Source organism: Salmo salar, chromosome ssa15 (genome assembly GCF_905237065.1).
Source record: "Salmo salar chromosome ssa15, Ssal_v3.1, whole genome shotgun sequence".
Classification (NCBI taxonomy): Eukaryota; Metazoa; Chordata; class Actinopteri; order Salmoniformes; family Salmonidae; genus Salmo; species Salmo salar.
This window is the reverse complement of record NC_059456.1, coordinates 41,088,298-41,107,118: the sequence shown is the minus strand read 5'-3', so window position 1 is coordinate 41,107,118 and position 18,821 is coordinate 41,088,298. Positions and strand designations below refer to the sequence as shown.

Sequence of the window (18,821 nt, the reverse complement as noted above, 5' to 3'; positions counted from 1 at the left end):
TTCTCTTGATAAGTGAGTGAATTGGACCATTTTCTTGTCCTGCTAAGCATTCAAAATGTAACGAGTACTTTTGGGTGTCAGAGAAAATGTATGGAGTAAAAAGTACATCATTTTCTGTACGAATGTAGTGAAGATAAAGTTGTCAAAAATATAAATAGTAAAGTACAGATACCCCCAAAAACTACTTACGTAGTACTTTAATAAAGTATTTTTACTTAAGTACTTTACACCACTTAAGTTAACACACTTAAAACAGGAAACTAATTGTCTTTCTTTTTCAATCAAGGTCTGTTCATACATGATGCTTTTCCCTATTTTAAAAATCAACAAAAGGCAACAACAAAAAAAGAAACAAGATTCGTGGCAAATTGTTTAGCATAAAAATGTAACCAAGAGGAGTGAACCACACAGGCAGATAAAGTAACCAAAGACCCATCAACAGTTCAAGCCATACAGAAATGCAGGTGAGGTAACTGAATAGGCATATACTGTAGCGAAAGCTGCATTAGAAGTCCTATACAGAAGCACTGTCTGACACATGGTGATACAGCCTGTCTCCCTATTTTTTTCTATCTGGACAAATAGGTTACACTGTACCTTTACTATCCAAATGTCTAAGCTACCCATATGGATGCATTGCATTATGTCATTGATTAGGCAAAAAATGCCTGAGGCACCATATCTTGGAACCTAATTTTTAAGACACTATATTTTAATGCTGATATAGCCATTGAATCCTCAAGGTTCTGTCTTGCAATATTGTAACTATGAAGGCCAGAAAACAAAATAAATGTAAATTGCCAAGAGCTGGTCAGGCCATAAAAACATGATTCATGATGGTTACATCCGTCCTGTGGTAAATGCTCTCTATTATACTGCCTTTGTGAACCAAGCAGGGGTATCAATTTAAATGAGAAAACATTAAATAATAGTATTATTCAAGTATATTACCCAGAGAAATGGATGCAAAGTAAAAACGACAACCTATGATATATAAATGAGGGGAAATCTAATAGTATCTTTAAAGCTCAAATGCAGCTGCCTTTATCTCAATATTAAATCATTTCTGGGTAACGTGATTGCTTTAAATCAAAATGGTCAAAAATAAGCAAAAATAGCTTCTTACAGCAAAGAGCCATTTCTCAAGCAATAATGTTGCTAAGACCGTCTGGAAGTGGTCTGAGTGTGGATGGAAAAACTGAAAACTAGGTTTGGACCACTTTCTTACTGGTCTATTAACTAATATACTGGCAATTGTTCACATACCAAAACTACATCCCATCAAAACAGGGTGAAATTTCAGGGGGGGGGGGGGGGGGTCTTTTCAAACAGCTCTTACACTGAAAGTGCATTGTCATAATTATCATTTTCACAGTACTATTCCAACCTCAGAATGTGGAAAAATAAACACAGGAAAATGAAGTTGTTGACTAAACTGGGCCTTTAAAACCAAAATGGCCTCAAATAATAAATTCTTTCCCCAATTCAAGTCAATCATCTTAAACCAGAATGAAGCAAAGTAGTACGTTTTGGTGAACAATTGCCTAAGACCTTTGTCACAGCTAAGACAACTGTAAATTATCTCCAAAGAGAGGACAGTACAGAATGTCCATAGAAGCAGTCTGTTAACTAATACTTAGGCTATATTGAGCATAAAGCTACCCATTAGCTATACTACCTTATATGTTCACTACCTACATGGTCCACTGTAACCTCAGACCATTAACATGCTCCTCTCAGCTATAAGACAAAGTCTCCCCTATAAATAACAACAGCCATCACCATATAATATTCACGTTATTGAAGCACAGTTAAGATATGGCACTAACAGACACATACGGTTTTCTCTCTCCTTCCCTGATGTCATAGTGTGGTGTCATTTGAACTATTTCTATGGGCCCACTCAATGACTAAGGGTCCCCTCAATAGGTAAACATCAAAAGGACCCAAAAAATAGTAATCCTTCAACCCAAAAGAGGCTTTTCATTTCTCGCGACTCTTTCTCCTACTTCACAGGTCCTGCGGCGTCAAACAAGCATAATCACAAGTCAAGTATCATCATCAGTGAATAGATGTGTATGGGCTTATAGGTATCACCAGAGCCATGTATATAGAGAGTTGGGACACATTTTAGAATGTTGAATATTGTTCTAATGTCAGACATTCAGTTACATAGCATTATTTACATATTCCCCATGTCATGTTAATGGGATGCTGCCATGTAATTGGAAAGTGTCACGCAAATGCATCATAATGCTCATTCTAGACATTTTATACCATGGCATTGTTGAATGCTTGTTTCTGATTGGCTTGAAGGTCATTCTAGAGTGTGTATTATTTCCCTATAACGCACGGTATATCAGCACGGTAGAATACAATGGCTATAGTTAATTCTTACATGTTCTATGTTTGAGCTGCTTTTGAAAGAAAAAGTCAAGTTGAAAACATTATTGGTATTGTTGAATTTGATTTTCATAATAGCAAGCTAGCATTGATGGTTTGGTTAGCTAAACTAGCAAGTCTGTTGGTTTGGTTACCAATGCAACTACTGTAGCTATCTAGTAAACTTGATAGCTACTTAAGTGGATAAACATATTTCTATCTGCAAATGCACATTTCTAGTGGCAAATGTGTTAAGTTATAGCCATGGTATAAAAGGGATAATCAATTTGGGGCTCCATGCGTTCACTGGAAAATAATGCAACTCCATGGAAGGTTAGTGCCACTCTTGGAACACAGCTTCCACGCCGTTCTTGGAACACAGCTTCCACGCCGTTCTTGGAACACAGCTTCCACGCCGTTCTTGGAACACAGCTTCCACGCCGTTCTTGGAACACAGCTTCCACGCAGTTCTTGGAACACAGCTTCCACGCCGTTCTTGGAACACAGCTTCCACGCCGTTCTTGGAACACAGCTTCCACGCCGTTCTTGGAACACAGCTTCCACGCTGTTCATTATTTTCCATAGAATGCATAGCCCCTCAATTATTCCTTACATATTCCTCATGTAATGTTAATGGGGCACTAACATGGCTGCTATAGAATACTGTAGTGTTGGGCCTCCCGAGTGACAAAGTGGTCTAAGGCACTGCTTCACAGTGCTGATGCGTCACTACAGCCTGGGGTTCGATCCTATGGGGCTCCCGGGCATGGCAGGCGCCATCTGGGTTAGGGGAGGGTTTGGCCGGGGAGCTTTCCTTTCCATAGAAACTCCTTGTGTCTGGGTGCCTGCAAGCAGTGTTCCCTCCGACATTGGTGCGGCTGACTTCCGGGTTAAGCGAGCAGTGTGTTAAGAGGCAGCGTAACTCGGCGGGTCATGCTTTGGAGGACAGATGTCTCGACTTTCGCCTCTCCCGAGCCCATTGGGGAGTTGCAGCGATGAGACAAGGTCGTAGCTACCAATTGAATATAACAAAATTGGGGACAAAAAAATAAAAAACACAAAATGTTGTAGTGTCATGTAAAAATGAGTCATAATGCAGAAACCATAATGGCCCAGCTCTAAAAATACATGGCTCTGGGTGTCACTAGCTAAGCTAATATCACATTTCCTCCTCAGGAGGGTAGGTAGCCTCATGACCTTTCACCTCGCTCAGAGGGGAGGAGTTGGCACAGGGTGGTGCCCAAGATGATGGGCAGTAGAGGGGTGCTGAGGCGGGGTCCAGAGCTCTTAGGAGGTGGTCAAGGGCATGTATGTCTACGTGCTCGTGTGCTGACCGCCCCTCCCTCCTCTTCCAGAACGGTTCAGTAATCCATCCCTTCATCACTCTCATACCAGTCCGAGGGAGCGTCCGTCCCAAAATAACGATCCCCGAAATTACCTGGAGGAAGAGAGAGGAGAGTCAGTCATGTTGACTTGGACTAGTGACAATGAGGGGTGTGTGATCAGTGGCCCTGCTGATGGAACACGTGGGTCAGAGTCTGGGTTGATTCATAACAGAGCTGTGGAAACAGCTACATCTGATAATCTGGATGTTTTCAGTTTGTGATTAGGTCATCACACAATGTCATATCACTTAAGATCAGTCAAACAGCTTCTCACTGGATTAGCATGAGGCCACAGTCATGTCAGATATTTTTGTGTGTATGAGAGTGAGAGAGACACCCACCAATGCCAGGGATTATGTGGAACTTGTCGTTGACATTCTTGTCGACGGCGGTGGTGATGATGCGGACCTTGGGGAAGGCGTAGGCCACAGAGTTGACGCCCATCTCTGCCATCAGTAGAGACAGCAGGAAGATCTTATCCTCCTGGACATCATGGTCCTACAGGGTGGCAGACATACACATGGGTGGCAACAATAGCCAGACTTGTGGAGATCACAAATTCTTCCCAGTTCCCACTACCTGTCAAAACTTGCTCCATAATGGGGTTAGTCTGATGTCTTCTGCAACTTATTGTCAAATATAACATACATACTACAACCAATGCTTCTAGTGACAAACACACACGACCATGAATATCTTTTGCAGAGATTGTCATGGGAGAAAAGTATTGGATTGACCTGGAGGAGGTGCAGTTTGCTCTCTGAGGGCAAACAGAACCATGGACTTTGGCCACCATTGTGGACGGCAATTATTGACAGCAGATGTTTCCATTTCACAAGGGGGCGAAGGCTAAAGCACAAGAGCTGTACCTTTAGCTCTGCAGCCTTATCACAATGAGACAGAGCCTCGAACTTACTGAACTAAAACAGTGTTTCATGACAGCAAACAAGCATCCCAATCTCTCCTCCATCTCCTGCTGCTGTGGTCGTCCAATCTCCACCAGCAGAGCTGCTCTACTGTTACCTCAACACCAGGCCATGTCTCAGGCGTAACCAACATTATCTGGATGATAAACCCCCAAGCCCCAACATAGGTGTGTGGCAGGATAGAGAAGACTAACATGAGAATATTCGACTAGACAAGAGGAGTAGAATGAGGTAGAATAAAGTAGAACTGACCAGCAGCACTCGGACGGCCATTAGAGCAGCAGCCCCAGTGGACACGGTGCTGTCCATCAGCATGACGTAGTCCTCACTGATGTCCTTAGGCAGACGCAGGTAGTGGAGCTGGACAGGGAACATAGGACAGCAGTGGTCAAATAACATTTTATACAAGGTCTTAATTTGTGGATTTTATTAACTTAAAATGTCACGATTTGAGCATCTGTTATGAATGAAACCAGTACAGCTGAAGAAGAAACGGCCAAAGCGTGAAGACTACATCTGACATCATACGGTATTATCTCAAAGATATGGATAGTCTGTGACCCTGATGAGGAAGTGAACCTGAGGTCAGTGAGGCTAGTTAGCCATGAATGAAGCCACAGACAAAACAGACGACCGATACAACCGTACACTCCTGCTTTAGGGTCTCAGAGTTGAAAGGTTAATGTCTGGGTGTGCGTGATGCCGTGCAACACAGACAGAGGGCCACACAAAACACACAGAAGCCTTGGTGAACTACAGGACTGATTTATTTGTGTGTTACCTCTGGCTCTCCAGTGTCATGGTTGGTCTGGATGAGGATCTTCCCCAGCCGAATGTCTTTACACACAACCATCAGAGCTCCATGGTCTCCCCTGCTCTCAGTATGGACACGCCTGTGATCTACACACACACAATTAAATTGCATTCCAGGCTTTACACTCCCTCACAGTTTAGTTGGCAAGTAAACGTCCATTGAGCAGCCTGAAGGATCCTGCTTTAGGGTCTCAGAGTTGAAAGGTTAATGTCTGGGTGTGCGTGATGCCGTGCAATGTTACACAGCCCGATGGTAGGAGATAGACATCTGCAGTAGAGTAATATAGTCATAACCCTGCTGTCTAACAGAGCTGCTCCCACTGAGAGCCACGCAAACACATTCCCATAACGTGAGTGAAATTAATGATTTTCTCTGGCCCATCCACACTGCCACACATTTTGTGACAAGACATTTTCAATGCAGGTGTCGAGTAAAAACACAGGTGAACAAAGCAGATTCAATGGTGATGAAGACAAGGACTGGAGAGAGATAACACTAGTTTAACCACTGCAAAATCTCTGGCCAAGAATGACAATCAGTATGATTGTGACAATTTTGCTGTAACGTAGTATCAGGGAGTACATTGATACTTTATTGCAGTTTAGGGCCCAAAACCCTGTGTGAAAGTATCAGCATAGAGCCTTACCCTTTTACCACTGAGTCTCTTCCCTTCATAGATGGAACCTTGGGGAGTCTCCACTTGCACAGGCTAGAGAGGATGAGAGGAAAAGAAGAGAGTAGAGACCAATATTAGTATATGGTTGTGCACAGGGGGCGATATAGAATTGACCATGCATTGGCAGGGCCACTCACCTTGAGGGGCAGGAAGGAGAGGGCATGTTCTATCAGGAGCCTCATTAATCTCTTGGAGTAGAAGATGAACTCGTCACGATTAGTGTCCTTATTCCTGCACACACACACACAGTTAGGGGACAAGGCCTGGGAGTGAGGGTGTGTGCATGTACACTCAGTGGCCAGTTAATTAGGTAGACCCATCTAGAATGGGGCCGGACCCATCTTTGCCCCCAGAACAGCCTGAATTCTTTGGGGCATTGATTCTACAAGGTGTAGCGTTCAAACGTATCTCAATTGGTATCAAGGGACCCAACGTGAGCCAGGAAAACATTCCCCACTCCATTAGACCACCAGCCTGTACCGTTGACACCAGGCAGGATGGGGCCGTGGACTCATGCTGCTAACGTCAAATCCTGACTCCGTTTTCAACTAGACGCAACAGAAACCGGGATTCGTCGGACCAGGTGATCTTTTTCCACTACTCAATTGTCCAGTGTTGGTGATGGCGTGCCCACTGGAGCCACTTCTTGTTTTTAGTTGATAGGAGTCCACAGTTATTTGCCAGTTTTAGCTTGCACGATTCTTGCCATTCTCATTTGACCTCTCATTAACAAGATGTTTTCACCCACTGGACTGCATGTTTTTTTATTTGTCGCACCATTCTCGGTAAATCTTAGACACTATTATGCGTGAAAAGCCCAGGAGGCCGGACATTTCTGAGATACCGGAACCGGCGTGCCTGGCACCGACGATCATACCATCTCAAAGTCGCTTAGGTCAGTCGTTTTGCCCATTCTAACGTTCAGAACAGTAACACTGCCTCAATGCTGTCTATATATAGCAAACCACAGCCACGTGACTCACTGTCTGAGGGAGCAAAACATTTTGGAGAACCTAATAACCTGGCCACTGAGTGTATATTCATTATAAACTCGTGTCAGTGCAGAGACAGTGTTGACAGGGTGAGAAACCGGGCGCCAGCGCTCTTCCAAACCTCTATGGTCTTACCTGATGATGGTGTGCATGCCGTGGACCTGTGGGGTGCCCTCCATGACGCTGAGGGTCTTGGGCAGGGGCTGTCCCTGGTGGGCCGAGGCCAGAGCAGACCTACACAACACAGAGACAGTCAGACCACTGCCCTCTGTTGGGGAGTTCACAGTACCACAACCACACAGAGACAGCAGTCAAGCCAGGGAGACAAAAGTAAGATACCACTGGGATATTTTACTTTCCTCCTCGTGAACATGTTTGGAGGTCCCTGCTGCACAGCCAGGCAAAGTGGGGTGGGGGGTATTTGTGCGCAGATCCTGGCAACAGCAATGCTTGAACAGGCTTCTCTGAACAGGCTTCTCTGGTACAGTCTGGAGTATATGGTGCTTTACTGGCAGACAATGGAACACTAGGACCATTTAGAATCTAGAAAATAGCTTGCGTTGTACAGTACTAAACAGTGGCTCCATTTAGAAATAGAAATGCCATAAAGCAATTGAGCACTTTGCTATATGTTCTGCAATGTTGTTGCCAATACAAGAAGCCAAGACAACTCCCTCTAAAAACTTTAGTACTGTATTTTTTTATTTAGGTATTTGGCACCAAAATACAGGCCAGTTAAGTGTGTACAAATCAGAAAGAAAAAGAATCAAGCAGTTGGTTAACAGATAAGTGAAAAACTATATATTGGGAAAACAGCAAACAAAGGTTTGGCTTTGGTTCTGGATGAAACGTTAACAGATCATTAAATACATGGAAATGAGGGGGAGAGGATATCCCCCCCAAAAAAGATGAAGATGCAAGAGTTTATCCTCACATATCCCAGCGGAGTTTCCTCTGCAGAAGGTGACAAATATTCATTTTGCGAGAACAAGAGAGATGACAAAGAGAAGAAAGAAAGTACAACAATTAGATGGCAGCAGGACAGAGTAGACGCCCTATGATCTCTGTGGAGAAGCTGATAGGGCAGGGAGGTGGTGTGAGGGCAGGCTGAGAGGGCCCCTGTTCAGCAAGGGGATGGCTTCAGGACCAGACGACATTTCAATGGTTACAAGTCTGACTGGGAGGATTTTTTTTTAAAATATTTTCAATGGCCTTAGTGTGAGGTCATCTGATAAACATGCAGGAATAACTCAAGGTTATACTCGGTCCTTGGTTAATGTGATGTTAGCATCTGATCTTTCGATAACAAGGAATTCATTACATCGACTTGCAGCTACCGCAAAGTGATCAATCCATGACATCTTCCAATTGTCTATTTAGAAGGTCTTAACCAGAGCTCAGTGGAACCATAGAGATGTCATCCTCATGGAGTTAGCCATAGTTTTCAGGACTGACAGTGTGGAAGAAAGACAAAAAGGAGGTGGACAGCCTTTCATTTAGTTTACACAAACATTTCTCTTGGCATTTTCATTAATTGATCATGTCAACAATATTTGGTAAGATAAGTTGTTTGGTCTAAGTCAGTAATCCTTCAGACTGGGCACATCCTTTTTCTTTGATGTGCTCTCTGAGCTTCTGCTGACAGGAAACAGAATAAAAGACAGGTACCACAAGGAAGGGGGGGTAGATAGATGGGGAGGGGGGTGTGGCAGTCATACCTCACTGTGATTTCACGCTGAGATGGTTAGAGTGCATTCGGCCATTTCATTACACACACAGGGAGGAGAGAAATAAAAACAAAACATAACTCATGAAATGAGACAAGCCATTCCAACCTTCCAAACAAAGCCAAATGTCCCCAGTTCCCACCACCCTTTATACTTCCCGTTGATGACATGCAAGGATATTACATTCCGCTCCATTTTTCCATGAATCGCACAGACAAACAGCGTTTCATCCGATACCTTTACCTGGGTACCTTTACTGGTTTCCCATTTCCACGTAATGCAGCTGGTATTTCCATCATTTCAAATGAACCGGAAGCTCTCTCTACATGAAGGTATAATCATGCATCAGATCAGGTTACGTTCTGGTGCGCTGATCTCACAGCAAGGCCCAGTGAACAGCCGAGTGAATTTAATTAGAAATGTACATTTTCTGGGCAATAAAATAATTCTTCAATATGGTTTTCAGCTCCTTTTCCATATGGAAATCCCATATAGGGGCATCATATTTGCTTTACTTGTTTTATAGTCGGAAACCAAAATGGTTCTTACCTAACATCTAGTACATGTCAAACAGAATGCACCCCAAACCTGGGGCTTTCCTGAAGAGAAGTACTATAGTGGGCTCAGCAGTCTTGCTATGTGATGTCTCTTAGTGGAGGGTGTTATGGTTCATTAGGCTACAACAGGCCCTGTCCTCATCATCATCATCATCATCATCAGACACTCACAGTGATGTATGGAGGACGAGCGGCCGCCGTCTCTCTCCACTGGACACCATTCATTACTTGATCCACACCAGACACAAGGGTATTTTACTACAGAGATCCCTTAATCCACAAATCCTCACAAACGCAGGCACATGCACACACACACTTTTTGCTTTCTCTTTAGCACATGCTATCTCTTGCTCTTTTACCCACACGCCGACAGGTGTACGGGTGTACGACTCCCGAGACCATAGGCCTACTGGTAAAATGCACCAAGAGGTAGTTCAGGGGTACTCTGGGCAGAGCAAAATTCAGTTGGTGGTACAGTAACCAAACATATTGAGTTGCATCCCCTTTGGCCCTCAGAACAGCCTCAATTCGTTGGGGTATGGACTCTACAAGGTGTCGAAAGCGTTCCACAGGGATGTTGACCCATGTTGACTCCAATGCTTCCCACAGTTTTGTCAACCCGGCTGGCTATCCTTTGGGTATTGGACATTCTTGATACAGAGCGAAACTGTTCAGTGTGAAAAACCCAGCAACGTTGCAGTTCTTGGCACACTAAAACCGGTGCACCTGGCACCTACTACCATACCCGGTTCAAAGGCATTCACCCTTTGAATGGCCCACATACACAATCCATGTCACAATTGTCTGAAGGCTTAAAAATCCCTCTTCTTTAACCTGTCTCCATCTACACTTATCTAACAGGATTTAACAGGTGACATCAATAAGGGATCATAGCTTTCACCTGGATACACTTGGTCAGTCTGTCATGGAAAGAGGTGTTCCGAATGTTTTGTACACTCAGTGTAGATCATGGTTTGTAGGGACCATAAAAGGGGTCTAACAGCAGAAAGCAAAGTATTAAAGATGGGAGTCGGAGCATATGGGTCATGACGCTGACAGATAAATGGGATGCCCTTGACATGCACGCATGTAAAAGTATGAGGAATAGCCCCTCAGTTATAAATCCACTCGTTAGGAGGCCCTTGGTGAAGAGAAAGCGTTGAGTTTAGTTCAGCCCGATACCAGACAGACAATCTACATGACAAATTCATAACGTGTGTTGGTGAATCCTGACCACTAGAGGGCAGAAGTGGAATGGGCAACTGGTTGGGTCAACTTCTACTTGGAGACTAGCCTCTGAGAATTCAGGATTACTTTTGGATACCAGATTGAAACAGCGCATATACAAGACAACTGAGTTTAAGTTGGCTGGTTTCAATAGGACATGTAGTCTTGAGCATCCTAGAGAATGACACTCAGCATCAATCATTTCATTAATCCAGAAATGACCCACCCATGTTGAGGGATAGGACAGGGTTCAGAGGTCATGGGTAGCACCAAGAGTCTTTCTTGATAGGGAAGGTGGTCAGGAAAATCTCCTTGTCCTAGTCATGAACCATGGGATGGGGTCATGTCAGCCTGGCATGCACAAACTCTGGGCATGGTGTGAGCCGGAGAGATGACACCATGTACAGAGATGGGGAGGGACTCCTCCATGCTTTCACGTTAGGGTCTATGGGAAGAGGTATTGGAGATAGAGCACGATTCACACATACCTTTTCAAGCTGACTGTGAACATGCTGAACAATCAGATCCAAGGCAACAAAGTTCTCACCCCCTGAAATGGCCAACACATACACACATTGCTTTTTTATAGTAGAATTGCTATAGTTTTCAGAAGTATTTGTACAATACTTGTATTATTCTGAATTGAATCTAAAGAAACTACTGTGGTAGTAGCAATCTACAAACCACTCACCCCTGGGGACCACAATATCAGCCACCTGTACAGTGGGCTCGATGTACTGCTCAAAGCTAGGCTTGACAAACTTGTTGTACTGCTTGATGACTCCGCTGATGTCACGGCCGCGCTCCGATATGTCCCTCTTCAGACGCCTGACCAGACGGATGTCTGAGTCTGTGTCCACAAACACCTTCATGTCCAGCAGCTGGGGGAGAGCGAGACGGAGAGAAAGAGAGGGTTAAGAAAGGTCATGTAAATAAACAATTCATAGGGCAGTGTTTAGCCAAGATATAATTTCATGGCGGGGTGCTGGGTAAAAACAAAATTCCTTCAGGGGTGGGGGTGGGGCACCCCACATACATGATGGTTGGGAAATTAATGTCCCAGGGTTGAAAGAAGTTAAATGGGATCTACTGTAAAGATTGCCTATTGGGTCTTGAATGCTATTTTCCTGAACACGCATCAATTGAAACAGCCAGTCAGGGGTAACTAAATGCAGTGCTCAAAGCTCTAACCAGGAGTAATGGTCCAGCAGAACCACTGTATGCGATGGAGACGCAAAAAGAGGCAACAACCCAAAAACAGGAGCTATTGATGACTCTTTGGCCATTGAGTGTTGGAGCGTAACTCAGACAGCCAATGAGACAGTCAGTCATTGGGCAGTAAATATGCTTCATGACCAACCAGGCGAGCCCAAAGCGCCACGCCAGTAGAGCAGTCAGTGTATAGGAGGGGATGAGGAGAAGGGCTCCAGCTTCTCCACATGACGCGCCATGATAGGACAGGGAGAAGGGGCATGGCAATAGATCTCTCTAGGCTGAGGCTCAGTATCTCTCTCAGGGACCTCTGTCATTTGGGGAAATGAGCAGGACAGTTTAGGAACATTTTACAGCATCAAAGATGGCTGCTCATTGTCGGGCCAGAACGGACCGGACGCTTGGCGCAGCCAGCAGGAGTCATGGCAAAGGGTTGAGAGGGAACCAATTTATAGCAAAGTAAATAAAACGGTTGATTAGAAATGTTTAGTACTAAGTGAGCCACAATTACAGTGATTTAAAGTCACACATCTTCCAAAGAAAAACAACACTTCTATAGAAAACATGTAAATGAAAGTACATCCAATTATCTGCATTGTTTGGCTTGTCATCCTTGCAAAGCGTAGCCCAACCTCACTCTACAACGGCTGAACTGATAAATAACCAGGAACAGTCGTGCTTTGCCAATGCAAACCCATGTGCTCAGAGTTTAATGTGTATGGATTTCTGTACACACAGCACTGGTGGATCGAAGAGAACTCAGGGACCCATCAACAGCACCATCAATAAAACACAGTCTAGTCCATTCACTTACACACTGGCCAAACACAACCTCTAGATATAATGGAGGGAAGGAGAGTCCTAGGCAGGCGACAAGTCGAGACTCTACTTCATGGATTTAGATGAGCCAACGTAGTCTTTGTGAAAAGTAGTTGATCTGTTGAAATAAAGAGGACCAAGATAATCATAGCTGATGAGGGCTGCCTGATGAACTGCCATCAATTGTACTAAAAGAGTACTAGTATTAGTTTACACGTTGCTTTGTTTTAATCTTAAGGGACATTTTTCATGCATTTCTTCCTTGAAGAGAACTGGGCTTTGTGTTAGCAAGTGTAACTTTAGCCAAGCCTGCTGCAGGAATGGATCCCCAACAAGACACACAGCCCCACACTTCACCCTACCCAGAGCTCCTCCATTTCTATCAGCCAGTCCCCAGCCCAATCACCCAGGGCCAACCCCAGCCTGTAACCCAAGCAGGCTTAGGCAGAGTGCAGTGAGCAGGAGAAAGGTAGAACAGTGAATACAGAGAGAGAATCCCTCTTATTTCCTTGAATCTGCTTGAGGATGGCAGCGGCTCTCCATTAAATCGATGATGCTGATCTTAGCTTGTTTTGTACATAATGTCGCCGCCATCATTTCTTATGATCGGAAACAGCTTCTGGACATCAGAAAAGCGATCACTAAGCTCAATTTGGATGGAAATTACAACTTAAAACGAGTCAGCAGCCCTGGACGTTCTGCTTACTCCGAACCAGGCCTTAATCCCCAGGACTTGAAAGAGGAAGCAGCGGCGAAAGAGAGGCAGGCGGGCCGGCACCCTGACGAGACTAGGTCGGCGAGAAAATAGACCGCCATTGCCCTTTGTTCTATTGGTGAACGTGTACTGTGATATCCTATGTTTCTCAGAGTCGTGGCTGAACAAGGACACGGTAGTAAGTCTCGCTGGTTTTTCCTACGCATCGCCAAGACCGGACAGCAGACTCGGGCAAGACAAAGGGAGGAAGTGTGTGTGTCTGTTAAGAACAGCTGGTGCGTGATTTCTAATGTTAAGGAAGTCTCAAGTTTTTGCTCGCCTGAGTTAGAATACCTCATGATAAGCTGCAGACCATACTATTTACCAAGAGACTTTTCATATATATTTTTTGTATGACACAAAGACCCCAATCAGCGATCAAGAAAATGCACATTAAGAGGCGTCGTTTCTCGTGGCTTCTCCATAATTCATTTTTAACAGCATGTTACCTGTGTCAACTCTAAATCTAATCTCAGCTTGTTACCTATATAAAAGACACCTGTCGACAGAAGGAATCAATCAGATTCCAAACTCTCCACCATGGCCAAGACCAAAGTGCTCTCCAAGGATGTCAGGGACAAGATTGTAGACCTACACAAGGCTGGAATGGGCTACAAGACCATCGCCAAGCAGCTTGGTGAGAAAATGACAACAGTTGGTGCGATTATTCGCAAATGGAAGAAACACAAAAGAACTGTCAATCTCCCTCGGCCTGGGGCTCCATGCAATATCTCACCTCGTGGAGTTGCAATGATCATGAGAATGGTGAGGAATCAGCTCAGAACTACACGGGAGGATCTTGTCAATGATCACAAGGCAGCTGGGACCATAGTCACCAAGAAAACAATTGGTAACACACTACGCCGTGAAGGACTGAAATCCTGCAGCGTCCGCAAGGTCCCCCTGCTCAAGAAAGCACATATACATGCCCGTCTGAAGTTTGCCAATGAACATCTGAATGATTCAGAGGACAACTGGGTGAAAGTGTTGTGGTCAGATGAGACCAAAATGGAGCTCTTTGGCATCAACTCAACTCGCCGTGTTTGGAGGAGGAGGAATGCTGCCTATGACCCCAAGAACACCATCCCCACCGTCAAACATGGAGGTGGAAACATTATGCTTTGGGGGTGTTTTTCTGCTAAGGGGACAGGACAACTTCACCGCATCAAAGGGACGATGGACGGGGCCATGTACCGTCAAATCTTGGGTGAGAACCTCCTTCCCTCAGCCAGGGCATTGAAAATGGGTCGTGGATGGGTATTCCAGCATGACAATGAACCAAAACACACAGCCAAGGCAACAAAGGAGTGGCTCAAGAAGAAGAACATTAAGGTCCTGGAGTGGCCTAGCCAGTCTCCAGACCTTAATCCCATAGAAAATCTGTGGAGGGAGCTGAAGGTTCGAGTTGCCAAACGTCAGCCTCGAAACATGAATGACTTGGAGAAGATCTGCAAAGAGGACTGGGACAAAATCCCTCCTGAGATGTGTGCAAACCTGGTGGCCAACTACAATAAACGTCTGACCTCTGTGATTGCCAACAAGGGTTTTGCCACCAAGTACTAAGTCATGTTTTGCAGAGGGGTCAAATACTTACTTCCCTCATTAAAATGCAAATCATTTTATAACATTTTTGACATGCATTTTTCTGAATTTTTTTGTTGTTATTCTGTCTCTCACTGTTCATATAAACCTATCATTAAAATTATAGACTGATCATTTCTTTGTCAGTGGGCAAACGTACAAAATCAGCAGGGGATCAAATACTTTTTTCCCCTCACTGTATGTATGTATGTATGTATGTATGTATATATACTGCTCAAAAAAATAAAGGGAACACTTAAACAACACATCCTAGATATGAATGAAAGAAAAAATATTTTTAAATACTTTTTTCTTTAGATAGTTGAATGTGCTGACAACAAAATCACACAAAAATAATCAATGGAAATCCAATTTATCAACCCATGGAGGTCTGGATTTGGAGTCACACTCAAAATTAAAGTGGAAAACCACACTACAGGCTGATCCAACTTTGATGTAATGTCCTTAAAACAAGTAAAAATGAGGCTCAGTAGTATGTGTGGCCTCCACGTGCCTGTATAACCTCCCTACAATGCCTGGGCATGCTCCTGATGAGGTGGCGGATGGTCTCCTGAGGGATCTCCTCCCAGACCTGGACTAAAGCATCCGCCAACTCCTGGACAGTCTGTGGTGCAACGTGGCGTTGGTGGATGGAGCGAGACATGATGTGCTCAATTGGATTCAGGTCTGGGGAACGGGCGGGCCAGTCCATAGCATCAATGCGTTCCTCTTGCAGGAACTGCTGACACACTCCAGCCACATGAGGTCTAGCATTGTCTTGCATTAGGAGGAACCCAGGGCCAACCGCACCAGCATATGGTCTCACAAGGGGTCTGAGGATCTCATCTCGGTACCTAATGGCAGTCAGGCTACCTCTGGCGAGCACATGGAGGGCTGTGCGGCCCCCCAAAGAAATGCCACCCCACACCATGACTGACCCACCGCCAAACCGGTCATGTTGGAGGATGTTGCAGGCAGCAGAACGTTCTCCACGGCGTCTCCAGACTCTGTCACATGTGCTCAGTGTGAACCTGCTTTCATCTGTGAAGAGCACAGGGCGGCAGTGGCGAATTTGCCAATCTTGGTGTTCTCTGGCAAATGCCAAACGTCCTGCACGGTGTTGGGCTGTAAGCACAACCCCCACCTGTGGACGTCGGGCCCTCATACCACCCTCATGGAGTCTGTTTCTGACCGTTTGAGCAGACACATGCACATTTGTGGCCTGCTGGAGGTCATTTTGCAGGGCTCTGGCAGTGCTTCTCCTGCTCCTCCTTGCACAAAGGCGGAGGTAGCGGTCCTGCTGCTGGGTTGTTGCCCTCCTACGGCCTCCTCCACGTCTCCTGATGTACTGGCCTGTCTCCTGGTAGCGCCTCCATGCTCTGGACACTACGCTGACAGACACAGCAAACCTTCTTGCCACAGCTCGCATTGATGTGCCATCCTGGATGAGCTGCACTACCTGAGCCACTTGTGTGGGTTGTAGACTCTGTCTCATGCTACCACTAGAGTGAAAGCACCGCCAGCATTCAAAAGTGACCAAAACATCAGCCAGGAAGCATAGGAACTGAGAAGTGGTCTGTGGTCCCCACCTGCAGAACCACTCCTTTATTGGAGGTGTCTTGCTAATTGCCTATAATTTCCACCTGTTGTCTATTCCATTTGCACAACAGCATGTGACATTTATTGTCAATCAGTGTTGCTTCCTAAGTGGACAGTTTGATTTCACAGAAGTGTGATTGACTTGGAGTTACATTGTGTTGTTTAAGTGTTCCCTTTATTTTTTTGAGCAGTGTATATAAAAAAAAAAATGGCTTATGTGCTGCGTTTAGACGAGAGATGCAAAAACCCTGATTCAAGTCCGTTTAGTTAGTGGGACAAGAAACCAAGAAAGATTGTGACATCAAAAGTAAGCCAGTAAGAAGGTATGCGTTGCTATGGTAATTTCAGTAAACAAACAGTGCATCCAGTAGAAAACAACACTACAGCAGACGCAAAAGTTGAAATATTGGAGTCCCTTCTACAGTTGCTGCTGAAGGCATTCACCACCAGCCTCAACAGCATTTACTGTCATGCTTTCATTGAAAACAATGACATCCGGTTTGCCGTCTACCTCCTACAACGTAAACGCAGCATTAGATAGACCTCGTGTCATCTGTCCCATTATGGCGTTTATGAGAACATGGCCAGCAGCAAAAAAATATATGTGTACAGTAACTAACCCAAGATACACCACCAGTGCTGTTTCCAATGGGAGCAAATGACAACGGGCAGAACGAGCAAAGAGATGGACAGAGGCAAGAAGGAGCTAGCGAGATCCCATTGGCGATTTCTAGCATGTATTTGCATATTTCCGTTAGGGAACCCCTACTCTGTGCGCATGTGCAATAACTAAATTCGCCCTTGCACTCCTAAACAATGCCATTTCAAATACACGTCTACAAAACTTAGTCCACTCTGCTCGTAACAGATTGTAGTTTTGAGAACAGAAAACTGTATTGAGATCGAATGTTTCAAAATTAGCATAATGTGCCCAGTTTCACTTAGCTCCAGTTTCTCCCATTTCCCCCCATATTTGGTGGTGAGAAGTTCTAAACCGATGCTTAGATTTATAAATCCAATGAGATCTGGGCCTCGTTACCCAGAGCCCTCATAGCGTTAAGATCGTCGTTAGAACCATTTTACGATGTATCTTTAGCAACCGCAGTGTTTCCCAGAGCCTTCATGGCTCTGGTGCATGGGTAAAATCACAGAGGAAGCCAAGCCAATCTAGTATAAAAATCCATGTTAAAAGCTGTTGTGATAATTGCATTTTTTGCTCTTTGATCTATAACCCATTAGTTCATTTGCCAGCATGATATACAATAAGGCCGTGACAACAGAAAGACAACAGTCACACAGTGCCGGGAATAAATTCAACTACACATTTTTTGTTTCATCACAAAACCGGAGAGCAACATCTGTCTGGTGAAGTCCACAAAGCAAATATTGCATGTAACAAACATGGTCAAGCAAGTTCATTTTCTCGACAACTACTGATTTAGAACCACGGAGTTACCACAAGTCAGCACAAAGACAACTGGAGCACTGCCGTTATTTCAGCAACATTTTAACTTAAAAATCGAAACATCTTCAAATCAACAAGGTTATATACGCTTAGTTTAACACACTGAAAACAAACTTAAAGATACCAAAAACGATTTAGTCCAATCAATGTTGCTGAATATCATGTTGCTGTTTATGCTACTGATTTCTGTGTGTGTGTGTGTGTGTGCATGCCAGGAAAACTATTTTTTTGACTCACCCTACTTGTATTAGACTAGTTGAACGCCAATGCCATCCTCCTTTCCATCATAGAGTATGCTTTTAGTTTTTGTTGTCATATGCTACCTAGCTAAAATGCTTGCTAGCCGAACTTCCTCGCATGGGCAACAATTCACCAGCTAAGTTAGCTACCTAGATAACGTGAGCCTAAAAGGGCAAGTCTACATCTAGAACTTCAATAATCTCAGGCCAGTGGCAAAAAAATATAATTTATGGTTAGATCAGAATCGCTGCCATAATCATTTGCCTGTAAAGAGGATTAAGTCAAGACGACAAGTCCAAATCGCCATCTCCATCCACGGCTTAGGAAAGGGCCAATTTAGAAAGCAAGCTATTGCAGGACTTCAACACAAGTAGACCAGAAATGAAAATGAGGTTTTTCTTAGGATGTGATTTGATTGGTGTGAAGCCAAATCAAAACTGGCCTCCCTTGGGCTGTGTTTTGCTG

General features: G+C 44.5%; 1 pseudogene; it reads right to left on the bottom strand.

Moving 5' to 3' along the window:
- Window positions 1-168: 168 nt before the first annotated feature.
- Window positions 169-13,094, bottom strand: LOC106571527 (uridine-cytidine kinase-like 1; annotated as a pseudogene).
- Between the last annotated feature and the right edge of the window lie 5,727 nt (window positions 13,095-18,821).